This window comes from Tachyglossus aculeatus, chromosome 5, assembly GCF_015852505.1.
Source record: "Tachyglossus aculeatus isolate mTacAcu1 chromosome 5, mTacAcu1.pri, whole genome shotgun sequence".
Taxonomy (NCBI): Eukaryota; Metazoa; Chordata; class Mammalia; order Monotremata; family Tachyglossidae; genus Tachyglossus; species Tachyglossus aculeatus.
Genome location: NC_052070.1, coordinates 95,059,439 through 95,087,329, shown reverse-complemented (window position 1 = coordinate 95,087,329; position 27,891 = coordinate 95,059,439).

Sequence of the window (27,891 nt, the reverse complement as noted above, 5' to 3'; positions counted from 1 at the left end):
AGATTCCCATGTTCACTGAGAATAACTAATTATTTTCATTATTTTTTAATATTAAGGGATAAGGGTGCTTATAGTTGTCACCTTGGTTTTTCACAACAATCTTTGCATTCTGTCTTTTTTCAGTAAAATCTAAAACCATTTTCCGCTCAGTTGCAAGCCACTTAGCAATCCAAGGAGAAATTTTCTGAAAGTAATACTTTTGGAAAACTGAAACATTGGAAGTCAAAAATTATAAGGCCAAATGGTTATTATACAATGACTCTGGAACTAGCATAAGTTATTAAGGAGAACTTTAACATATGGGCCATGCTCAAATAATGTGTGGAAGTTATAACCAGAAAAATTAACCAGAGAAGACCAATGAACAGTGTGCCACAAAATCCAGCATCATTATCTTCCTTCTCAAACACTGGCAATCGCTTCATTTCTTAGGAATATAAAAACAGAAGCCAGGCCATGCTGGTTTAGAATGAAGTCCATTTAACCCCATTTTTTTTTTCAGTGACACTAAAAGGAAGCTTGCAAATGAAAGAAGGTAATTTTTGTCTTTCTTGACACTCAGGTCCATTACTAGGGAACATACCTTCCTTAGCCTTGTTGTTTTCCAGCTCATGTATTCATCACCTCTTTCTGACTAGTAGACATGGCTGGCTGCCTCTGGGCCAGCTCATATTTGTACACCTCACCCCTCCAATCCTTTCCCTTTTTCTCGCCTCAGACCTTGTCTACCCTCTGAGAGCTCTTTGCACTTATCACTTGCAGTAGATCTTCCAGGGTCCATCAGCCTGGCTGTGGGAAAACACAATTTAGATGAAATAAAAGAAGATCAATGGTTTGGGATGCATCAGACAGGAAGGAAGCAAAAACTGTAAAGAATTTCAGCTAAAGAATGAAGGGAAAAATTTTTCCTTTCCATTCTCTTTGTAATAATAACGGTGGTATTTGTTAAGCACTTACTATGAGTCCAACACTGTATTAGATACTATGGTAGATATAAAATAATCAGGTAGGACACAGTCCCTGTCCCACATGGTCCTCACACTCTAAGTAGGATGGAAAGCAGGTATTGGTTCTCCATTTTACACACCAGGAAGCTGAGGCACAGAGACGGTGGCCAAGGTCACATAATAGACAAGGGGCAGAGCAGGCATTAGAACTCAGGTCCTCTGATTCCCAGGTGCATCCTCTTTCCACTAAGCCTTATACTTCCCATGGGTCAGGGAAAGGTATTCCTACCAAGTGCTTTTTATCTTTCCACTGTTTGCTAGACTAAGGTGAAGGTGTGGTACTTGCTGGGATAATTAGAAAAAGTGGTCTGCTTACAAAAGCATAATTTAGAAATGCAGTAACAGTCTTTATGATAATAATAATAATAATAATAATAATAATGGTATTTGTTAAGTGCTTACTATGTGCCAAGCACTGTTCTAAGTGCTGGGGGAGATACTAGGTAATCAGGTTGACCCACATGGGGCTCACAGTCCTAATCTCCATTTTACAGATGAGGTAACTGAAGCACAGAGAAGTTAAGTGACTTGCCCAAAGTCACACAGCTGACAAGTGGCAGAGCCAGGATTAGAACCCATGACCTCTGACTCCCAAGCCCGTGCTCTTTCTACTGAGCCACGCTCCTTCTCTATCTTGGCCTTTCCAATGTGAAAACAAACAAAAAAACTCCTGTTTCTAAAATTGGGACAAACATGATTCATTCCTCCAAGGACCCCAGTTTAGGGACCAAGGATGCTTATCCAGTTCACTGAAAGGAAGCACCAGGTTCCATACTCAAATTGTCAAGGAATTCCTAAGAAAGACATATGGAAAGGAGTGGAAAATGGGACCTGAAAAAATAAAGAAAAATTAATTGTTATGTGCACAATTTTCCTAACGTGATCATTCAGGGAATAGGTTAATGGACAACGGAGTGATGGGCATCCCAAGTGATGTTTTGTGCATTTGGATGTTGTCCTTTATTGTGCTACAGTGTTTGCCCCTGCAGAACCTGTTTCTCTCTATAATCTATCTCTCACTGTCTCAACCTTCTGCACTCATCTTCCCATGAAGTACAAATTATCTCCTAATTGCTGGTCAGGTTAGTCTTGCTCAATGAAGCTATCAGCTAACATTCTGTTCTCCTGTGTTTCCCCCGTGCCTTTAAAAGTTTTGCTCCTCCTATGGGTGCCTCAGATTAGCAGAATATCACCATCATCAATGGTATTTGAGTGCTTACTATGTGCAGAGCATTGTACTAAGCCCTTAGGAAAGTACAATACAGCAGAGATTGGTAGACATGTTCCCTGCCCACAAGTTGACAGTCTTGAAGGGGATATAAATATTAATATAAATAAGTAAATATTTATAAAAATATAAATGTATAGAAGGGGAGACAAACAATAATACCACCAACTATTTATAAAAATATAAATATTTATGAAATGATATATAGTTTCTTTGTAATAATAATTAATTTCTTTATAAATATTTATAAATAGTCAATATCAAATTCCCCAAAGCATTTAACTATGAGCTCGCTGTAAGATATCAAGGTATTCCCCATTGACCAATTAACTTACAGGCAGGCTAAGTATCTGTTATAAACAGTGTCTACCTGGGACATCACCAAGATTAAGGCTTTGCACCTTCACCACCATATTCTTGAAATGGTGGATCTTATCTGATCAAGATCACTTAGGAGAATGAAGGAAGGAGTATCACTAGTTTGGATGAGTAGAAGAATAGGCAGCCAACTTAGAACTGTGATATCGTGGTATTGTGATATTGTCAAACTGTGATATTGAACTGTGATATTGTCAAAATTGGCCCAGGATTTTTTTAATGACATTTACTAAGTGCTTACAATGTGCTAGACACTGTATTAAGCGCTGGGGTAGATACAAGCTAATCAGCTAGGACACATTCCCTGTGACACATGGGGCTCACAGTCTCAATCCCTATTTTACAGATGAGGTAACAGGCCAAGAGAAGTTAAGTGACTTGCCAAAGGTCACACAACAGACAAGTGGTAGAGCTGGGATTAGAACCCAAGTCTTCTGACTTCCAGGCCCATGCTCTACCCACTCAGTCACTCTGATTCTAGACTAAGACTCAGAATTTGGCTAAGACTCAGAATAATGACTTCCAGGGATGGCAAAAGTGTGAACTCCTAGTTACTAAGCCAGTTTGCTACTATTTTACAGTCTCTATTGCACATGATCAAGAATGCATTCATATTTCCAGAAAAAAAACAGCTGTAAGAATAATGTCTCCCTTTATGTTACTTGGCAATTGTAATGTAATGCAAGACTTGATAATAATAATAATAATAATAACAATAATAACATTTATTAAGCACTTACTATGTGCAAAGCACTGTTCTATGCACTGATGAATTCACCTTGGAAAAAAAAATTCAATTAATAAACATCAGTGCGCTTTCTACTTCTGAGTGCCCCTGTCTAAATTAGACTCAAAGAGTACAAATAAGACAAGTTTAGTACTACTTGCTATGTGGGAGTTAGGAGAGGTTGGTTTTCCTCTCCCTTTGGAGGAGATTATCATCTTCACTTACTATTTGGTATCATGCTAAGCAGAGTTGAAGTGGTTAGAGTATATTTAAGAAGTTTTGAGGTTAGGTGCTGTCAGAGGTTTTCTTAGTAATTCAGTTAGATCCATCTCTCCTCCTATTCAGTAGTGAACTAAGGGCCCATGGTATCAGTGAATATTGTACAGTTGAGGGTGAATGCTTGAGGTGACCGGTGTTCTTTGCATTGGATTTGAGATTTCAATTTGGGCTAAACAAGATAATCCATGTGTAAAAGTTCCCAGAAATTTTAGTTGAATATTTTCATTTTCATTTTTTCAGTTCTTTCTTGGAATGCCACATAATATTTTGAGCAAGCTGTCAGAATGTATGGCTGCAGAGGTTGGCCTTCAGTTTACTTGCATTTGATTTCCGGTCCGTAAGTTGCAAAATGCTATGATTCTAAAGCACATTTTGACTCTTCTCTGCTATTTTATGTTATTAGGAATTTTGTTTTGAATTTAGCCTGTGAATTTGAGCAGAATGTGCCTACACCACAAAACTGGTCAGGAGGAGAATTAAGGTTGCTGATTAAAGCCATATCATTGTGTTGAAGTTACTTTACAGGCACAAAACACCCACTCCCAAACAGAATCCTTTGAGCCTGCTCTCTTTTCTCAGTTTTCCTTATTTCCTCTTTGTTTTCTTTTCAATTAGTTTTTGCTTCTATTTATTTTCCTCAACAATTTTGTAATTTCATTTCATTTTTCTGTTTATGTTCCCTTTGTGTTTCTGCCCAAACCCTGCAGTGTCCCATACTCTGAAAATCTGCTTGTTTTTTTTAAATCCATCTGCATTAAATTATTTATAGTTTTGATAAAGTTCTGTTTTGTCTGATTTTTATTTTCTTTGATAACAAAAAACATGAGTGAACTTTTCCAGAGAACCAAAAAAACCCTTTTTCTTTGCCAGGATGCTAAGCAACATTGGCCAAAAAGCACAAAACAAACCCAGGGTGCCCTTCTTTGTAATTCTGGTTTCTCAGTGCTTTGAAAAAGACGTGTTCTTTTAGCGCTATAAGTGTTGGGAATTTGGCTAATTTGGAAATAGCTTATTTCAAATTGGCTTTTACACATGCAGTTGGAATACATGGCTCATCCCACTAGCCAATCCATTATCTCTTTCACTATTAGACCAATGATGTACTTCAGCATTTTAGAAATACTAAACTGTGATTGGCAGAAGCAGTCATGTGACACAAGAGGCCTGTAAATTATCCTGTCAGGTAAGAGTTCCTTTTTCACCCCTCACCTCTATGAAAGTTACCATTTTGACTCATCAGTGTAGCCATTTGTGGCCTTTGGCTTTTACTGTTTTTGTCTTATCGTTCAAGGCCTTTCAATTTAGACCTGTGATCTTTCTCTTGTTCCCCTCCATCTGATGTTTTGTTGCATTCACATGACTCTTTATTCCCCTTGATTACATTGGGCATTTAGAGTTAAGCAACATTCACATCCCCTTCACTCAATCATATCCTTTCCCCTCTTTTGCCTTATTCTTAGTGCTTCCCACTTACAATTCATTACCTTGTGATGAAAGTTGGAAGTGGGGAGGGTTATATTTTGAGAAACTAGAGTCTGTTAACGAAAAAGGGCCTAGCAGGATCAAATAGATGGCGCTGTCAAAATTAGCAAAAGATTAGACAGACAAACAGAATAAGGTAAAAGCCAGAGAATTTAAATTGGCTAAACCGAGCATTCAGAAAATCTAGATATTGTCAGGGAGAAACAAACTGAAGTCCCGCATCTTGAACAGATTTCTGTGATTTATTCCATTACCTGAAAAAATACCAAGTTTCTTTTATGACCTTGCCTTTTCTCTCTCTCCTTGTGTAAAATTCGTATATATATACATATATATATATATATAATATATCTACATATATATTTATATATATATGTAGATATATATACATACATATATTCACACATATATATGTATAAACACACAAACATGCGCACACCCAACCCCTTTCCAATTCTTCCTTTAAGGTTTAATTTAACAATAACATTTGCGATCGGGGTCCCGCACATCTCAAGGGCATTGCGCTTGAAATTGCTCACACTCTGCACCATTTATCATAGCCTGACATGTGTCATGTTCCAGACTGCAACTCCGAGAGGTTACAGCTCACGACTGCTCCTTTGTTGATCAGCTGCCGAGACAACTGAGGCACCTTTCTTCATTTCTCCTTTCATTTTTTTTTTATTATTAAAGCCACCTCATCTCCAAGCTGAAGGCCTAACTCAGCTCTGCAGAAGAAGAAAGACAAAAGAATTTGTATTGTGTTGGAGGCTATGGGCCTCATTTCCTGAAATTATGGTTAACGTCATTCGGTGTTTAATAAGATAGGAATGCTATAAAATTTAATCTTTGCTGAAAGGGATATGGAAAGGCCATATTTAGGAGTCACTAAACTGACTTTAGCAGAGATATCATCATACAGTATGGTCCAGTGTGAAATCCTATACCCAAGCACAATCTTAATTCCAAAATATATTGAAATTCTTAATTGGGCAGGCTGCTCTTTTGAAGTGATGCCCTGTTTTAATGGGTCATCTAAACAGACTGATGTTTGACCTGAACATGCAACCTGTATTTTACTAGGGGGGAAAAAAGTTTTGAGTCAATTGATGTGAATTGCAATACTGTATTGAATTTATATCAAGATTTTCTCTAGAGTATTTAAAGTTCACCTAACCTTGATCCAAACTTTTTATATGATTGAAAAAAATGATTAAAAAAGTTACCATAATATTTTTCTTTTCCACTTTGACCCTCACTTTCTTGCTTTGGCTAATACCAGGTGTAGATAGGCAGTGATTTAATTCTATGGAGAAAAAGGTTCTAAATCTATCTTATCCCTATACTTCTAGGTAGGCATTTCCAATCCTCCTTTCCTAAGACTTCTCTAAGCAGATTCTCAACCTGAATGTGTGTGCTATCATATCAGTATTAAGATCTGTAAATAGATTCAGAGGCTGGCCCATTAACCTGAGCACAACAGGGGAATATTTTTAATAGGCCACCTTTTGTATTCAAGGAATATTTATAAAGGGATTCTGGGTTTGGACAGACATTTAAGGAGATGCCATTGGAAGTATCACAAAAGCCTGTAATGTATCATTGTCATCTGAAGTTTGCCAACTGAAGCTTTCCCCCATTGTCTGAGGGTATTCATTCCAGTCTCGTGGTCCTTGAGGGTAAGATTTGCAAGTCTTTTGGGGTTGGTTTGAAGTCTTTTCAGTGGGAATAAGACTTATTTGGGTACATCTTCATTACTAAGATGAGTATTACTGAGTTTTCTGACTCAGATGAATTACTAGAATCTGTCAAACTGAGTATGGAGCCCTTTGGAGCATTGGACATTTGGTCCGTCTTCAAGATAAGTCCTTCATATCATTGAATTTAATTGAATTCAATTCAATTAAATTCAATTTCACGAAGCTGCGTGGCTCAGTGGCAAGAGCACGGGCTTGGGAGTCTCAAGTCATTGGTTTAAATGCAGACTCTGCACTTGCCTGCTCTGTGACTTTGGGCAAGTCACTTAACTTCTCTGTGCCTCAGATACCTCATCTGGAAAATGGGGATTAAGACTGTGAGCCCCACGTGGGACAACCTAATCACCTTGTTTCCCCCCCAACGCTTAGAACAATGCTTTGCACATAGTAAGCGCTTAACAAATACCATCATTATTATTAATACTTTAGTTTTGATAATTCAGCCATGTGACTTGTCTCTGAAGGTCAAGATTTTGAATGATCTTTGTCAAGTTAATCAGTGGTATTTACTGAGTGCTTACTCTGTGTGGAGCACTGTACTAAGTACTTGGGAAAGTAAAATAAAGCCATGCTGATAGTTATCATGTCTGCCCACAGAGAGATTACAGTCTAGAGGATAATACCACTGGCTTGAACAGTTTTCCTACGCTACTAGAGTTGCAATATTCATGAACTGAAGCTGCAAAAATCGACATCAGGAACAAGCCGTGGAGAATCCTAAAAGAAAATATAATTTTAAATGTCATTAAAAGAAGGTTGAAAGTCCTTATACTATTGATTTAAGAGGCCTTGGTGTATTTAAAATAACCTTGGACACAGCTGGTGACCATAGTTAACCCTCTGGTGATGGAAAATATTCTAATGCTGGTACTAGAGCTTTGCAAACTACATTTACCTGGATAGGGACTTAGTAGTAGCAGTAATAAGAGCTTTCTGCATACATAGCCCTGTATTGAGCACTTGGAAAGAGTTCACAGGTGGGAATTAGACATGTTCCCAGTCCCCTGAGGGGCTCAGAATCTATGAATTTAGGTGAAGAGGAGGACTGGAGACAGACACATCGAGAGCAGAGAAGCAGGAAAATATTGAAACAGTATAAGGGGGACAGACAAATACACACACACACACACACACACTAAACAATAGGAAGCTGTGGCTAGAGAAGCAGAATTTCAGGCTCCATATGATTGTGTCCATAGTACACCCATAGCCATAGCAATGGTTACCGCAGGTTATATGAGCCGCTAGCTACAAGTGGTGTTCTTTTTTACACTGGGGTGGTGGGAAGCAGGATGGGATGTGTTGTTTTGAATAGTGTGGAAGAGAGCTGGTGCTGTTTCCCGGGGAGACAGAGTGGCTGACACCCAGAGCATACTGGGGGCAGAGGTCCAGGATGGAGGGGAGGGAAGGCAGTTAACTCAGTCCAGCCACAGTGGAGGTGGAGGGAACGGAAAGGGAGTGCAGTTGGAGAACAAAGGGAGATAAAGCTGCAATTACAGGATGCTTGGCTTGACCACAGTTGAGAGGGGCCAAGAAGGCTCAGTGTGGCTTTTATACCCGACACGGCACACATAGGGCAGGCTAGGAGCAGGTGGTTTGGTTGGCCATGGGGCAAAGGGGACAAGGGCTAGGCTGCAATAACCAGATGCTTTATTTGTGGAGAAACATATATATATATATATATATATATATATATATATATATATATATATATATATATAATATATATATCAGATTGGAAAGGAATGCAAAAGAACCATACCTGGGAAGGGAGAGGGAGGAGACTCAAAGGTTAACCAGTTTTAAGATTAAGAGATCACTCAAATTCTGAGAGAGGAAGGTACCACCAAACTAAACAAAGAAATAAAAGAGATGAGATGCAGTAATAATTTGAGAAGCATTTAAAAGCAATCAAGCTGAAATGTTTGGAATGCCATACAAAAGAATAAGGACAGCTGTACAGTAGGTGACATGTAGATTACAATTTATAGCAGGATACAGGAAGGAGACAGGGGTTGTTTATGGGGCCTCACTACATCACTTTGACCGATCTCCTTTAAAAGCCTTTTCTTTGCCTTGGCATCAACTCCTGGGCACCCCTGGCAGCTACATCAGATGAAATAGAACGCCCAGGTTGGTGTGCATTATGAGGTTTGAGAAACTGAACTTGATCTGAACTCTAGATAAGGCTGTTACATCCATCCCTTGCCTAATGCTTCTACTAAGGGAAAGAGTCAATCTCCCCCTACTTGGCTACTAGTTAATTGGTTCCAGTCAGTGGCTAATGGGGCTAAAGTCCAGGGCCTCTGGGCTAAGGGCAAGTCCCAACACCAACCAAGTGACTTCCCTAGTCATTCAAGCTGCTGCATCCGTCTGCAGCCGCCAACTCTGCCAACAACAGTTCTGAAGCCTAGCCTGATGGAATGTGCTTTCCCCACAGTCACTTTCCACCCTACACTGGTGATCTCTCTCTTAATTATGGTACTTATTAAGCACTTACTACTTGCCAGACACTATTCTGAACTCTGGGGTAGATAAAAGTTAATTAGGTCAGGCACAGTCCCTGTCCCTCATGGAGCTCACAGTCTAAGTAGCACATGAAAGTTAAGTGACTTGCTTAAGGTTACACAGCAGGCAAGTGGTGAAGTTAGATTAGGACCCAGATCCTCTGACTCACAAGCCCATAATAATAGTAATAATGATAATAATTGTACTATTTGTTAGGTGTTTGGGCTTGTGCAAAACACTGTACTAAGTGTTGGGATAGCCCTACCTCCTTCCCCTCCCCACAGCACTTGTATATATATATTTGTACAGATTTATTACTCTATTTTATTTGTACCTATTTACTATTCTATTTATTTTGTTAATGATGTGCATATAGCTTTAATTCTATTTGTTCTGACAATTTTGACACCTGTCTATGTGTTTTGTTTTGTTGTCTGTCTCCCCCTTCTAGACTGTGAGCCCATTATTGGGTAGGGACTGTCTCTATATGTTGCCAACTTATACTTCCCAATTTCTTAGTGCAGTGTTTTGCACATAGTAAGTGCTCAATAAATATGATTGGATGAATGACTACAAAATCATCAGGCCCCTCATGAGGCTCACATTGCAAGTAGAACGGAGAGCAGGTATTGAATCATGACTGTTCAGGTGAGAAAACTGAGGCACAGAGTTGAGTGACTTGCTCTGCGTCACACAGCAGGCATGAGGCAGAATTAAAACCCAGGTCCACTGACTTCCAGGCCATGCTCTAATCATTAGGCCATGCTGCTTCTCATTATTTAGTGTCCTTGAAATGTGACACGAGAGATATATCTCTCACTAATAATAATGATGTCATTTGGTAAACGCTTATTATACGTCAAGTTGTTCTAAGCACTGGGGTAGCTACAATCAAATCAGGGTAGACCCATTTCCTGTCTCACAGTCTTAATCCCCATTTGATAAATGAGGTAACTGAGGCACAGGGAAGTTAAGTGACTTGCCCAAGGTCACACAGCAGACAAATGGCAGGCTTGGGATTAGAACCCAGGTTCATCTGACTCCCAAGCACATACTCTATCCACTAGGCCATACTGTTTCTCTAAACTACCCTTTAGATTGTAAGCTTCTTCATGGCAGGGATCGTGTCTACTTATTGTATGTTACTGATTACTTCCTGTAACTATTCAATCAATGGTCTTCACTGAGCAAATCTGGTGTCCAGAGTTCTTGCCTATTACAAACGCTTAGTACAGTGCTCTGCACACAGTAAGCACTCAAAAAATACGATTGAATGAATGAATGAACAATCCTGGCATGCAACGAGCAAATAGAGCATCCAGCACTTAGGCAGGAGGATGTGGGGGAAGGAAGGGATGGGGTAGGTCAGTGGGTACAGGAAGAACACTAGGTGTGTTTGGGGACTGGAAAGAGAAAGTCTTGACATCTGTGGGGAAGGAGAAATTTCAGGTTGGCCACTCCCATCCAATATTAGGGGCTGGAGCATCCAGGAATGATGTTGTATCTGGATTGGATGCCCAGCTGGGGTTTCCCAGCCTACCAGCAACACCTGCTTCTGCTCTCACTCAACTGCTGCTTCCCAGGAGGGGTCTCTAAATTCCAAGTATGGGGGAAAAAGGGGAAAAGTGAACAGAAGCTATCTGGGGAAAAAGCTGTTTACTTTTTCCCTGAGTCAAGAATTTGGGGACACTCCCTGGGAAATAGATGATTCTGGAAGGGCAAGGATAGGCCAGGTGGGCCCAGATTTTCATAATGCTCAGCTAGGGGAGACTGTGGAGAATGCTAAGAGAGGGCGTGGCCTGCAGGTAGCGGAGAGTGAAGTTCCTCCGGACCAGGTATTATTCTGGGCAAAGAATGTGTCTGTTAATTGTTATGGTGTACTATCCCAAGTGCGTAGTACAGTGCTTTGCACACAGTAAGTGCTCAATAAGCAGGGCTGAATGAAAGGCATGACTCCCCATTCCATGAAGAATATGTCAGGGAGGAAAGGGGGCAGTCCTGGACACTCTGGGGACAATCACTCTTTCTCTTTGTTTCAGTTTCTCTTTCTCTCCCTATCACTCTCCCTCCCTCTACCTTTCTCTCTCTTTTCCTATCTCCTTCTTTTCTGTTCTCTATCTCTAGTGCTCATCCTCTCTCTTTTCCCAGTGATGTCATATGCCACTGAACATGCAGTTTGCACAACTGAGTGTGTTGATGCAACTCATTCCAGAACAATTATGAGCATTTTAATGCAGTTTTCTTTTTATTATAAAATACTTTGAGGAATGCCCCACTCAGTTGTTCAGTGTAATCCATTGTATGACTCTGTAAATTGCATTTTGCCTTTAAAACAGTTGGGTACCAATTTTCATTTAGGGTATAACAGGGGAAAGAGGAAGTAGGACCGCTAGGTGGAAACAAGATAATAACAACAATAATAATAATCATGGTATTTGTTAAGCACTTACTATGTGCCAAGCATTGTGGTTGATATGAGGCAATTAGGTTGGACATATTCCCTGTCCCACATGGGTCTCAGGGTCTTAATCTCCATTTTGCGGATGAGGTAACTGAGACACAGAGAAGTTAAGTGACTTGCCCAAGGTCACGCAGCAGACAACTTAGTGGAACTGGGATTAGAACCCACAACCCTTACTCCCAAGCCCGTACATGGGTTTGGGATTGTCAAATAGTCTGAAGAGCTAACAGTAGGAAAAAACCAGTTTGGGGTCTTTTTTTTTCCCCTATTCAGAAACTTAGGGATCTTGTGAGAAGCCTGTGATGAATGAAGCTGGGAGTGCAGTTCTGAGAGTCAAGAGAGTGCTCTCTTCTTCTTTATTGAAGATAATTACATTTACAGTAAGATTCTAATCAATCAAGAGGACATAAAATCAAAGACCCAGTGGCAGACTGACACTATTCCAGACTGGTTGTAATAGTAGTAAAAGTAGCAGTATTACGTACTTCCTGTGTGTAGAACATTGTACTAAGTTTTAGGAGACAGAGGTAGGTATTAAACATATTTCCTTTCCCTCCTGGGACTCACAATCCAGTGATGACAATCGCTGTATTTGTTCAGCACTGACTGTATACCTAGTGCTTTACTTTCTCTGAGGTAGACAGAAGTTAATCAGATAGTAGTCAGTCCCTGGTCATATACAATGCTCTGCACACAGTAAGCACTCAATACATACGATTGAATGAATAAATACAGTCATATATGGCTTTTGTCCAAAGTGACGCTTCTGATGGTGAGAGCCCATCCATAAATCCATTCTGCTTACTGAGCATCTACTGCAAGCAAACACAATTCCAAGTGCTTGACAAAGTATACAAAAAGTCAAACATAGAATTCCATTAGACATTTCAAACCCACAGAAATATGAGGCACATCTTCTAGCCCCTTGCTCAGTAATATGTGAGAAGAGATTACTAGTACCAGATATGGTCAGTACAGTAGATGAAAATGAATTTCCATGATTTGAACTTGTTAATCTGTTCTGCTTTTTTCATTCATTTGGGAAAAAAAATCAACCCCCTGAATGTGCAGTGTATAAATATATACCTGTCTGTAGGCTGCTACCAACATGGAGAGCCCTTTTTGTATATGTTTTCGTTTCTTTGACATTCCTAACCACCGCTGTTAATTCCTTCCATGCCATCTAAATTTACATAGAGTGATGATGTTAACTGATTTATATGCATGCAGGCAAGGCCCTATCAAAGGGAGAAAGGACAGGAGTTTGGCCCAAAGGGCCTCCAGGGAATAAGTACCCATCTGAGAAATGTTGACAGTGGCATTATTGGATGGCAAACCACATTCTATGATGGGTAGGGACCTCTTGTCATTAGTGAAATACCAATTTCCTATTAATATTTTAATTTCCTTTTCATAAAACCTGCCCTAGTGGGGAGAAGAAAAACGTCTTTCATAAACTCCGAGATGGTGTTTGATGCTGAGTTGGTGCCCTTCAGAAGGATGGGGGAAGTGCCAAGGTAACAGAAAATAGGTGGAAATACTGGAACCCAATTCTCCCAAAGCTGAAGCTTGCTCCCTGTAGGAAATTGATACTTGGGGAAGACCAATGACATTTTAGAGGACAGATAAATACATTAACTGCAAACATGGTGAACTTTCTGATTTTCTCCAGCGCTTAGTATACTACTTTATAAATGTTATTACTGATTCATGGACAGAGTGGAAAGTTTTCTCCATTGGGAAAGTTTCCTCCTCCATGGGAACAACTTGTTTGGAGTGAACCAAAAACTTCTGGAGTTTATCTTTGCCCTTAATGGATTCTATATTTTGAAGGAAAAGATGTAAGTATTTTCTTGGATGTTTTTACAAACTGAAGCATATAGGTAACCATTGTCAAAATACTTATTTTTTCTTGAAATATGGGTTTGAAAATGCATTTTGGATTTTATTAAATACAAAATGTTTGAAATATTGTTTGAAGACAGACAGTAAATCCCAATGGCAGCCTGAGGGACTTGTTAACAGAAAAAAATGAGCATCAAAACAGAAAATGGGAATTTTGATTTTGGAAGAGCTTGCTTCTTCCTGAGGGAAACAGAAAAACTTATTTTTGCTTGTAGTATTATATCTGCCACTCAGGAAGGTTTAGGAGTGTTTGTAGATGATTTCTACATTGTATCTTCCTAAACCATACAAAACAATGAAAACTCCAAGCTGAACTGCAAAATCCTATAGTTGGTGAGAGATAATGGGAGCTGTTCATAGTGCAACATCTAATATAGGTTAGAAGCATGTTTATTACAGAAATATTTAGCATTATATTTGTAGATATTTAAACCAAATCTTTCAGTTGGCAACAAGGTGATTTGGCTTGTTTTAAACTAAATCACCTTCATAACCTCTGGCAGCTGTTGTCCAAGAGTCACATTCTAAGGTCTGATGAAGAGGAGAGGGGCCCAATTTTGCAGTAAAAAATACCCTATCTGTATTAGTTGGCATTGCCATTTTTGAAAATTACCATGTTGATTTGTCTAAAGTGTACTACTCTGGGAATCAGTGGGAGAATGGACAATGATAGCAATAGAGAATGCCACATAGCCCATTACAGGAGCAGCGAGTTAGAAGCATTGCCCTACAAGCCCTACATTGCCAAGATCCGCCCTTTCCTCTCCATCCATACCGCTACCCTGCTCATTCAAGCTCTCATCCTATCCCGTCTGGACTACTGCATCAGCCTTCTCTCTGATCTCCCATCCTCATGTCTCTCTCCACTTCAATCCATACTGCTGCCCGGATTATCTTTGTCCAGAAATGCTCTGTGCATATTACTCCCCTCCTCAAAAATCTCCAGTGGCTACCAATCCATCTGCGCATCAGGCAGAAACTCCTCACCCTGGGCTTTAAGGCTCTCCATCACCTCGCCCCCTCCTACCTCACCTCCCTTCTCTCCTTCTACAGCCCAGCCCGCACCCTCCGCTCCTCCGCCGCTAATCTCCTCACCGTACCTCGTTCTCGCCTGTCCTGCCATCGACCCCCGGCCCACGTCCTCCCCCGGGCCTGGAATGCCCTCCCTCTGCCCATCCACCAAGCTAGCTCTCTTGCTCCCTTCAAGGCCCTACTGAGAGCTCACCTCCTCCAGGAGGCCTTCCCAGACTGAGCCCCTTCCTTCCTCTCCCCCTCGTCCCCCTCTCCATCCCCCCCATGTACATATCTATTCTATTTATTTTATTTTGTTAGTATGTTTGGTTTTGTTCTCTGTCTCCCCCTTTTAGACTGTGAGCCCACTGTTGGGTAGGGACTGTCTCTATATGTTGCCAATTTGTACTTCCCAAGCGCTTAGTATAGTGCTCTGCACATAGTAAGCGCTCAATAAATACGATTGATGATGATGATGATGAAGCAGTGTGGCCTAGTGGAAAGAGCAGAGGTCTGGGAGTCCGAGGACCTGTGTTTTAATCCTGACTCTGCCACTTGCTGTGTGACCTCGGACATGCCATGTAACTTCCCTGTGCCCCAGTTTCCTTATCTGTTAAATGGGGATTCAACACCTGTTATCCCTCCTACTTAGACTGTGAACCTCAAGTGGGACAGGGACTGTGTCTGACCTGACTGTCTTGTATCTCCCCCAGCACTTAGTCTAGGACTTGGCACATAGTAAGTGTTTAGCCGATATTATTTTTCAATCAATCATAATTATTGAGCATTTACTGTGTGTAGAGCACTGTACTAAGTGCTTGGGAGAGTACAGTATAACAGACATGGTAGACATGTTCCCTGGCCACGAGTAGCTTACAGTCTGAAGGGGGAGAGAGATATTAATATAAATGTCCTGTGAGATGAGGGTGGGGTGAATAAAGGAGAAAAATCCAAGTTTAAAGGTGATGCAGAAAGGAGAAGGAGTAGGCGAAATAACAGCTTAGTCTTGGTAGGTCTGTTGGAGAAAATGAGATTTTAATAGGACTTTGAAGGTGGGGAAAGTGATAGTTTGCAGGATATGAAGAGGGAGAGAGTTCCTAGCCAGAGGCAAAAAGTGGCTGAGGAGTCAGAGGGAGATAGAAGAGATCAAAGTACAGTGAGTAGGTTGGTGTTACAGGAATGAAGTGAACATATTGGGTAAGAAGAGGGGGCAAGGTGATTGATTGCCTTAAAGCCAATGGTAAGGACTTTCTCTTTCGTGCAGAGGTGGGTGGACAACCATTGGAGATTCTTAAGGAGTGGGGAAACATGGAAACATTATTCTTGGTAGTACTTTTAGTAGTTTTATAGAGCTAGAAGCAGCAGATATGTTACTTTATATGGGTTATGTAGATTCCATAATGTGACACATGGTATGATTAGGGCACAAAATAAGTCACTTTAGGGAAATCTGCAGGGTTCCAGGGACACCATGGATCTCCTTCCTGACTCCAGAGCCATTGTGCTTCCCTCTCTGGTCCTTCTAAACATGGACAACACTTCCAAGCCACAGGATTTAGTGGATGGAACTGAGGCAACAGGAAGTTGGGCACTTGTGGCCTAGTGGAAAGAGCACGGGCTTGGAAGTCAGAGGACCTAGGTTCTAGTCTGCTGGCTCTGCCATTTACCTGCTGGGTGACTTTGGACAAGTTGGTTAACTTCTCTGTGTTCCCTCATCAGCAAAATGGGGATTCAATACATGTTGTCCCTCCTAGGCAGGATTGTGAGCCCCTTGTGGGGCCTGATAATCTTGTATTTTACCCTACTGCTTAACAGAGTGCTTGGTAATAATAATAATGGTATTTGTTAAGTGCTTACTATGGGCACTGTTCTAACTTCTGGAGTAGATACAAGGTGGTCAGGTTTTCCCGCATGGAGCTCACAGTCTTAATCCCCATTTTCCAGATGAGGTAACTGAGGCACAGATAAGTTAATGACTTGCCCAAAGTCACACAGCTGGCAAGTGGCAGAGCCAGGATTAGAACCAATGACCTCTGACTCCCAAGCTCGTGCTCTTTCCACTGATAATAATAATAATAATAATAATAATAATAATAATAATGATGGTATTTAAGCTCTTACAGTGTATAAAGCACTGTTCTAAGCACTGAGGGAGATACAAGGTCATCAGGTTGTCCCATGTGGGGCTCACAGTCTTTAATCCCCATTTTCCAGATCAGGTAACTGAGGTCCAGAGAAGTGAAGTGACTTGCCCAAAGTCACATAGCTGACAAGTGGTGGAGTCAGGATTAGAACCCATGACCTCTGACTCCTAAGCCCACACTCTTTCCACTGAGCCACTCTGCTTCTCCGCTGGTACATAGTAAGTGCTTGACAAATACCACAGTTGTCATTATAGAGAAGCAGCGTGGCTCAGTGGAAAGAGCCTGGTCTTAAGAGTCAGAGGATGAGGGTTCTAATCCTGGCTCTGCCACTTGTCAGCTGTGTGACTTTGGGCAAGTCACTTCACTTCTCTGTTCCTCAGTGACATCATCTGTAAAATGGGGATTAAGACTGTGAGCCCCACATGGGACAACCTGATCACTTTGTATCCCCCCTAGTGCTTAGAACAGTGCTTTGCACATAGAGCTTAACAAATACCATTATTATTATTAACACCAGTCCAGGTACCAGCCCAAAAGGAATTTGGTGCCATATGAGAGCCAGACAAGGGATGGAACAGTGGAATCAGGTTTTTTTATGGTATTTAAGAGCATACTATGTGCCAGGCACTGTAGTAAGCACTGGGGTAGATACAAACTAATCACGTTGGACTTATTCCAACCTGGATTGCCCTCCACAGTCCACGGGATCACCTTCAGAGTTCACTTCCTTCTCTCCTGTGCATAAGGCACTGAGTTCTTCTGGCAGAAATGCAGTTTGTCCACCTCAAGTTGATTGTGCTTTAACTCTGCCCTCTCTTCTGCCTGACAAAATAATTTCTCCATCCTTTTTGACACCCATGCTCGTTGCTCTCGGCAGTTGTTCCAGATATTTAACTCCCTCCTCAAAGACCTTGTCCCCACATATCCCCCCATCTCTTGCCCCTCATGACCTGGCCACCTACTTTATTGACAAAATTGAAATTATCAGGCATGATTTCCCTAAATCCTCCCCTGCTCTTCTACAGTCCCTTCCTCATCCATCCTCTTCTTGAACTCTACCAACTTTCCCAGCAGTATTTCAAGAAGAAATGCTTTCTCTCAAAATCCACCCCCTTCACCTGCACATCTGACCCCATTCTTTCATGCTTGCGTGGCTTAAAGGAAAGAGCACGGGCTTTGTAGTTAGAGGTCATGGGTTCTAATTTCTCTTCCACCACTTGCCAGCTGTGTGACTTTGGGCAAGTCACTTAACATCTCTGTGCCTCAGTTAACTCATCTGTAAAATGGGGATTAAGACTGTAAGCCCCATGTGGGACAACCTGATAACCTTGTGTTTGCCCCAGCGCTTAGAATAGTGCTTGGCACATAGTTAGTGCTTAACAAATACCATCATCATCATTATTATTATCAAAGCACTTGTCCCTCCCTGACCATAGTCTTCAACAGTTTGGTCTCCAATGACTTCTTCCCCACTGCTTTCTAACATGCTCATGTCTTCCTTATACTAAAGGATCCCTCCCTTGACCTCATGGCTCCCTTCTGTTTTCACCCCATCTCCCTCCTACTATTCCTCTCCAAACTCAAGTGAAATGTCTACACCTGCTGTCTCCAGTTCCTCTCTAATTCTCTCCTTGACTCCCTCCAATCTGGCTTCTACCCCCTTTACTCCACAGAAATCACCTTCTCAAAAGTCACAAATGATCCCCTTCTTGACAAATCCAACAGGTTTAACTCCATCCTAATCTTCCTTGACCTCTCAGCTGTGTTTGACACTGTTGATCATCCCCTTCTCTTGTAAACATTATCTAACCTTGGCTTCACTGACACTGTCTTCTCCTGGTTATTCTTATATTGCTCTGACCTCTCATTGTCAGTCTCTTTGTGTCTGCCTCCCACCCTCTAAGTGTAGTAGTCCCTCAAGACTCCGTTATGGGTTCCTGTCTCTTCTCCATCTACACTCATTCCCTTGGAGAATTCATTCACTCCTATGTTTTCAACTATTATCTCTATGCAGTTGACTCTCAAAACTGCATCTCTAGCCCTGATTTCTCTCCTCTGCAGTCTTTCACTTCCTCCTGCCTTTAGGACATCTTTACTTGGATGTCCTGCCATCATCTCAAACATACCCTGTCCAAAACAGAACTTCTTTTCTTCCCACCCAAACTTTATCCTCTCCATGATTTTACCATCACTCTAGGCAACACCACCTTCCTCCCTGTCTCACAAACTCATAATCCTGGCATTATCCTTGACTCATCTTTCATACAACCAACATTTTCAATCTGCCCCCAAATCCTGTTGGTTCAACCTAACCATATTGCTAAAATTCACCCTTTCCTTTCCATCCAAACTGCTACTACATCAATCCAAGATTTATCTAATTTCTCCTTGCTGACTTCCCTGCTTCCTGCTTCTCCTCACTCCAATTCATACTTCACTTTGTTGTCAGGATCATTTTTCTACATAAGCATTCAGTCCATGTTTCCCCACTTCTCAAGAACCTTCAGTGGTTACCCATCCACCTTTGCATCATTAGAAACTCCTTACCATAGGCTTTAACTCAATCACCTTTTCATTCATTCATTCAATCGTATTTATTGAGCGCTTACTGTGTGCAGAGCACTGTACTAAGTGCTTGGGAAGTACAAGTTGGCAACATATAGAGATGGTCCCTACCCAACAGTGGGCTCGCAGTCTAGAGGGGGGAGACATTGTTCTAAGCGCTGGGGAGGTTACAAGGTGATCAGGTTGTCCCACAGGGGGCTCACAGCCTTCATCCCCATTTCACAGATGAAGTAACTGAGGCACAGAGAAGTTAAGTGACTTGCCCAAAGTCACACAGCTGACAATTGGCAGAGCTGGGATTCGAACCCATGACCTCTGACTCCAAAGTCCAGGCTCTTTCCACTGAGCCATGCTGCTTCTCTTAAGCCCTCTCTATCTACCTTGCCCTCTCTATCTTACCTACTTGATTTCATATTACCACCCTGCCTGCACACTAGGTTCCTCTAATGCCAACATGCTTCTTGTACCTCAAACTCATTTATCTTGGTGCTCACCTCTTGCCCACACTCTGCCTTTGGCCTGGAATGCCCTACCCCTTCATAGCTGGCAGACGATCACTTTCCCCAACTTCAAAGCCTTATTCAAAGCACATCTCCTCCAAGATGCCTTACCCAACTAAGCCCTCATTTCCTCTTCTCCCACTCTCTTCTGCAACACCCATGCACTTGGATTTGCACTATTTATTCACCCCTCTCTCATCCCCACATCACTTATGTACACATCTGGATTGATTTACATTAATGCCTCCCCCTCCCCTCCTGAATGTAAGCTTGTTATGGGCAGGGAAAGTGTCAACCAACTCTGTTATATTGTGCTCTCCATAGTACTAAGTAGTACAGTAAGGTCTCGACAAATACAATTGATTGATTTGGGAGGTGGTCTTCCTGACCCACACTGATGCAGTTTAGTAGCTTTACAATGTGAGGGCTGGAGATTTGGGACTCCTCCACTGGAGTTCCTCTATCTATCAATCAATCAATCAATTGTATTTATTGAGTGCTTACCATATGCAGAGTACTGTATCAAGTGCTTGAGAGAGTATAATATGATAGATTTGGAAGACATGTTCCCACAACAGGGAGAATGCAACCCTGGGAGTTAAGAGACATGCAAGAGGGAAGGGATTACTTCAAGTTAATGTGTTCCTACATGTGAACATGGAAGAAAATGACTTTCACCACTCCATTTCCTATGGAGGGTTCAGGTTCTTTCTTTTGGCTAGGATGTCCTTTTAATTTCAATTAATATCCATTCTCCAGTCAATATTTTTCAATCCCCATGTGCAGATCATACTGGTATCCCAATGAGATATCTAATCCTTCTGACATTAGATTCCTAATGTTTGAGCTTTTGAAAAGTGGTTGGAGTCCATGAGATGTTTGCAACTTGTCATTTTCCCATGTAAAATCATCCAGTAGGTAAACCTCAGCTCTCCTTTCTGTTTCTTCTAACCTTTCTTGTCAGTTCCTGCAGATAATTCACCAATATCTTGAATATAGACAGCTGCAAGCTTTAATTTCAGGTGCTTATAAGTATCAGGTCTCCCTAGTGACAGATGAATTTACTGCATCCAGTTAATAGGTATTTCGGTGGTGAAATGTTTACTCATACATTGTTATGCATATGCCTCGGAACCCTCTGACAGGAAACTAAGGTACAGTTAAAATTAATATACAGAGCACAACATCATAGAACAGTATTTCTAACTTGTGTCAAACTGCTTTAGACCTTGGAGATATATTGGGTGTTTGTGGTTCTTATGAAGCTCTGTATATTGTAGAATTTTGTGATCGACAATAATTTTCAAAGTCATATGTTTAAAAATGATACACTCACTATCAATCAATAACAAGAAGTTATATCTTGTGCAATTTCTATGCACAGTGCACTGCACTAAGTACTTGGTGAGTACACCAGAGGAAAGGACAATCCCTGCCCTCAGTAACCTAAAGGGGAAAAAGATAAATTAAAGGACAAAAAAAAAAAGCAGTATGAAGAGAGTGAGGCGACTACATGCTTAAATAACTGAGTACATAAACTGATTTTTTATGGTATTCGGGGTTTTTTTAATTGTATTTGGTATTGTTCTAAGCACTGGGGTGGATACAAGGTTGTCGGGTTGGACACAGTCCGTGTCCCACATGGGGCTCGCAGTCTTAATCCTCATTTTACAGATGAGGGAACTGAGTCACAGATAAGCGATTTGCTCAAGATCCCACAGCAGACAAGAGCCCATTGTTGGGTAGGGATTGTCTCTATCTGATACTGAATTGTACTTTTCAAGTGCTTAGTACAGTGCTCCGCACACAGTAAGCGCTCAATAAATATTATTGAATGAATGAATGCATAAATGAATGATTGAAGTGGCAGAGCTGGGATTTGAATGCCGGTCCTATGGACTCCCAGGTCCATGTTCTATTCTCTAAGCCATGTTGTTTATCAGATATGTTAAAAAATGCTGGGCAAGGGAAATAAATGCATAGATTTGGAGTGCTAGTTGGATTATATGCTTAGAAAAGAGCTCTGCGCATAGTGCTCTATAAATACCATTGATTGACTGCTATGACCTGGGGAAAGAAAGATAAAAAGGAATGACTACCTACTCTCATGTGTTGTACTCTCCCAACAATTTTCTCTGCACACAGTAAGTATGCAATAATTATCATTAATTTGTTGATTGCTTGATTCAGGGGGAGTTTCAGACATGATCCAGGGCCTGGAGGTGGAAAGGGGAGACTGATGAAGTGAGATGGTTTGCTTCAGGGAAACATAGATCGTAGGCTGGGAAATGACAGGTCTCATTCTCCCACCTTATTTTTCCCTCCTACTGCCTCTCCATGAACCTAGTCCCAATCCCTAGGCACTTAGGTATTCACCCTGCATGGTCAGAGCCCTTATATGCATATTCATTTACTTTGTCACTTCTCTTTCCTGTAATTTATTTTAGTGCCTGTCTCCCCATTAGACTGTAAAACCCTTGACAACAAATGATTTAACTATGCTGTACTGAACCCTCTCAAGTGCTCAGTACAGTGCTCTGCATAAAGCAGACAATAAATGCCACTGATGGATAAATAAGGTGTGAGCTGCTGAAAAGTCTGGAAGCCACTGGTCAGAAGTTTTTCCTTCATGGGGAGGGAAATAGAAAGTCGTTTATGATTTTTAACAGTCCTCCAGGCTGTAAGCTCATCCTGTAGACTGTAAACTAGTTACAGGCAGGGAACATGTCTGCTAATTCTGTTATATTGTACTCTCCCAAGTGCTTAATACAGTGCTCTGCACATAGTAAGCACTCGACACCACTGATTGATTCCAAGAGGAAAGAGATAGTAGCCCAATGTCATTTCAGTAAAATGAGCTGGGTTACAGCATATAATATGGAGTGAAGAGGGAAAAGGAGGAAATTGGGGAGATAAGTGTTTTGACTGGTACAGGTGATAAGAACTTAAATCAGAGTGGTGGTGGTTTGGTTGGAAAGGACGAGATGAATCTAAGAAACCCTGTGGAGGAAAAAAAGGCAGGTCTTCATTGTGGACTAGAAATGAAGCCTAAAAGAAAGTGAGGCATCAAAATCAAATAGTCCTATCTGATTAACTTGTATATAACTCCAGTACTTAACACAGTCCTTGACACATTGCTAGTAAATGCTTACTAAACATCATAATGCATAAAATAATTATTTGCAAATAGTGTGTGCAGGATGATATAATAGAAAGGACTTCATCTATTTTGAGGTTAAGGAGCAGAATAAGCCACTATGGGCAGGGAACATGTCAACCAACTTTCCAAGTACTTAGTACAGTGCTCTGCACATGCTAAGTGCTCAGTAATAATAATATAATTAAGGTATTTGTTAAGTGCTTATTATGTGCCTGGCACTTTACTAAGCACTGGGGTGGGTACAAGCAAATGGGTTTGGACCCAGTCCCTGTCCCACACAGGGCTCACAGTCTTAATCCCCATTTTAGAGGTGAGGTAACTGAGGTACAGAGAGGTGAAGTGACTTGTCCAAGGTCACACAGCAGACAAGTGGCAGAGTGGGGATTAGAACCCATGACCTTCTGACTCCCAGGTCTGGGCTCTATCCACTACACCATGCTGCTTCTCAATAAATAAATACCATCAATGACAGTCCAAGTAAAAAAAATACCTATCTGTATTGTTGAATAAAGGAATAAAATGCATATGGATCAAAGATTCATATTTAGTTGAAGTGATTAGGGTATTGTGAATTATTTGGGGAAGGAAGGATAATGGTTTTAGGAAACCAGTGTGTCTGTTGGGACAGGCTGTATCATTTTCCTCTAGCACTAGCAACTCTAACTTTAAGCCCATCAGCCCAGTTGTACAACCCAGGGAACCTCTTCCCAGCTAATTACAAATTTCCATGTCTGCAACCCCAATAACAACATCTCATTGTAGGGATGAGGGGAAATGATTATCCAAGGTTCAATTCAGTTCAATTAAATTGTATTTATTGAGTGCTTACTGTGTGCAGAGCACTGTACTAAGCACTTGGAGAGTACAATATAACAATAGAGACATATTCCCTGCCCACAATGAGCTTACAGTCTAGAGGAAGAGAGAGACATTAATATAAATAATTAAATTACAGACAGGTACATAAGTGCTGTGGGGTTGGGAGGGGGGAAGAACAAAGGGAGCAAGTCAGGGTGATGCAGAAGGGAGTGGGAGAAGGGGAAAGGGGGGCTTAGTCAGGGAAGGCCTCTTGAAGGAGTTGTGCCTTCCATAAGGCTTTGAAGTGGGGGAGAGTAATTGTCTGTTTGATTTGAGGAGGAAGGGCATTCCAGGCCAGAGGCAGGACATGGGTAAGGGGTTGACACTGAGATGGATGAGACTGAGGTACAGTGAGAAGGTTAGTATTATTAGAGGAGCAAAATGTACAGGCTGGATTGTTGTAGGAGAGTAGTGAGGTAGGAGGGGACAAGGTGATTGCCTTAAAGTCAATGGTGAGGAGTTTTTGTTTGATGCAGAGATGGATGGGCAACCACTGGAGTTTCTAGAGGAGTGGGAAAGCATGCACTGAACATTTTTGTAGAGAACTGATCCAGTCAGCAGAGTAAAATATGGACTGGAATGCGGAGAGTCAGGATGCTGGGACCTCAGCTTGGAGGCTGATACTGAAATCAAGGTGGGAGAGGATAAGCGATTGTTTTAACTTGGTAGCAGTTTGGATGGAGAGGAAAGGGCAGATTTTAGAAATGCTGTGAAAGTGGAGCCAACAGGATTTAGTGATGCATTGAATATGTCGGTTCAGTGAGAGTGAGGAGTCAAGGATAATGCCAAGGTTAAGGGCTTGTGAGGCAGGAAGGATGGTGGTGTTGTCTACAATGTTGGGAAAGTCAAGGGGCAGACAGGGTTTGCGAGGGAAGATGAGTTCTGTTTCGGGCATTTAAGCCCGAGGTGACTGGAGGACAACCAAGTAGAGATGTCTTGAAGGCAGGAGAAAATGTGAAACTGCAGAGGAGGAGAGAGATCAGGGCTGAAGGTGTAGATTTATGTTTCATCTGCATAGAGGTGGTAGTTGAGGCCATGGGAGTGAATGATTCTCCAAGGGCATGGGTGTGGATGAAGAATAAGACTCAGAACTGAATCTTGAGGGACCTCCCACAGGTAGGTTGTCTTGTCTTTATGCTTTTGAGTCATCTCCAACACAAAGCAACTCCAGTGACACACATCTCCCAGAATACCCCACCTCCATCTGCAATCGTTCTAGTAGTGTATCCATAGACTTTCTTGGGAAAAATATGGAAATGGTTTACCATTGCCTTCTTCCATGCAGTAAACTTGAATCTCTGCCCACTACTCTCTCCCAGGCTGCTGCTTCCCAGGACAGGTGAATTTTGACCTGTAGCAGATTGCTTTCCATTCATTCATTCATTCATTCTTATTTATTGAGCACTTACTGTGTGCAGAGCACTGTACTAAGTACTTGGGAAGTACAAGTTGGCAACATATAGAGACGGTCCCTACCCAACAGTGGGCTCACAGTCTAGAAGGGGGAGACAGAGAACAAAACAAAACATATTAACAAAATAAAATAATTAGAATAAATATGTACAAGTAAAATAAATAGAGTAATAAATACATACAAACATATACATATGTACAGATGCTGTGGGGAGGGGAAGGAGGTAAGGCAGGGGGATGGGGAGGAGAGGGAGAGGAAGGAGGGGGCTCAGTCTGGGAAGGCCTTCTGGAGGAGGTGAGCTCTCAGTAGGGCCTTGATGGGAGGAAGAGAGCTAGCTTGGCAGATGTGTGGAGGGAGGGCATTCCAGGCCAGGGGGATGACTTGGGCTGGGGGTCGACAGCGGGACAGTCCAGAATGAGGCACGGTGAGGAGATTAGTGGCAGAGGAGAGGAGGGTGCGGGCTGAGCTGTAGAAGGAGAGAAGGGAGGTGAGGTAGGAAGGGGCGAGGTGATGGAGAGCCTTGAAGCCGAGGGTGAGGAGTTTTTGCCTGATTTCCACCTGTTAGCCACTGCCCAAGCTAGGAATGGAATGGGTATGCCTCTGCTTGACTCTCCCTCCTGTAGCCAAGACTGGTAGAGTATTGGAAACTCATCAGGTGTGATCCTGAGAGGGGCACAGTTAGGTTACTTTGGTTACAAAGGTTACTTTGGCAGCCCTTTGGGAAGACGTTATTTTGTAAGAGGGAAATATATATTCCTGCATCAGGTCACGGACCTGATTATTTTTTTATGATATCTGATAAACACTTACATGCCAAGCATTCTACTAAGAACCAATTGTCTACCTCTGCCAATGCATACAGAAGTTTAGTGTAATCCTGTTGCAATTGGGGCCTGGGAATTCTTGCTTCAGAATGAGTTCTTGGAAAGCGGCTAGGGATGTGACTTCCTGCTTCCCCTCTGTCCCCCCACCAACTTCAAGTAACTGCAAAGTAGTTACAACCCTATGCATTTGTTGAAGTACCATCACTGAGGCAGATTGCAAACCTAGAGTTAGTTGCTACTAAAATTATAGACTGTAAACTCATTTTGGGTATAGAACCATGTATCCCAAAACTGTTGTACTCTCAACAGCATTTAGTACAATGCTCTGCACACAGTGAGTGTTCAATAAATGCTATTGATTGGTTGTTGAGTAATCTGGAAAATATTTAAGTGCTGATAAACCAAGTAGTCCCATTGTTTTAGAAATTACTAGCTTAACCTCTGTTTCTCACAGAGATTACCATCTCCCTTAGCAAGAATTTCAGGTCTTTTTTGAGGTAAGATCATTTTATTTATTTTTCTCCAAAAGTGTTTTGTTAGATTTAAAATCAAACCACAAATCTGTTTTCAAATACTAAAAATTGATGAAGAAAAGACACTAATTCCTTGCTTTTTTTGATGGAAATCTATGTAACTATTCATTTAAAAGAAGAAAAAAAATAGTCCTATTGTCATAACACTAAATAGCCATTTCAATTCTTTGAGAGATTAAGGCAGTAAAGATCATACAAAACCAAGAGCGATCTATAGGTGGTAAATTCAAGCACATTAAACAGCATCTGAAATATGAACATGAAAACAAAACTGAAGACAAATGACATCTTACCACCAGAGAACTGAGCCCTTAAAATGACTCCTCCGGCTATTCTCAGGTAATGATGAAATGAAGTTGGCTAGTTACTATTCAAAAAGATCTATGTATTTTAAAGAGAAGACAGTTCTCTTCAGACCTGGTTGACAGCTCTCTACTGCTTAGTGGTACTAAGACAAAGCCTCTATTTTGATATCTAGTATGGCTGGCAGGTTAGTATATGAAATGCAGTAACTGTATTTCACTTAATATTATTATCATTATGGTAGTTGTTAAGCACTTACTATACGTCAAGTACTCTTCTATGTGCTGGGGTAGATAGAAGTTAATCAGGCTGGGCACAGTCCCTGTCCCTAATGGGGCTCACACTCTAAAATATTAGGTGGGTGCTCTGGCATGGATGGGACTGTGAGATACCAGTGGGATTGTGGAATATACAGAAAGCTGAGCCCTACTTGCCCCTTCCCCTCTTTTTACTTCAAATTCAGTCCTTTTGTTCCCATGCTAATTTTGATCACAACCCTACTTCCTAAGAGACTCCACAAAAGAAGCCCCTCTTTTCACTCTTGTGCAACCTTTGAAAACTTTTAAAAGCTTAAATCTCCTACAAATGGTCTTGGTGCTCGGCATCTGGATTCAAAGTTGGTCTTGATGGTACACCAAAGAAGCAAAATCTTCAATAATATTGGTTCCAAAGACTGGAATGGGTGGGGGACATTGAAACTGCTTTTTCTAAAGTGGGAAAGGAAAGGGTGGCTCTGGAAAACCTGCTTTCAGCTTTTCACATACCCCATTGATAAAAATAGAAACTCTTTTCAAATTCTAATCCCACCACTCACTCCTCCCCAGGAACTCTAATATCAAAACATCCC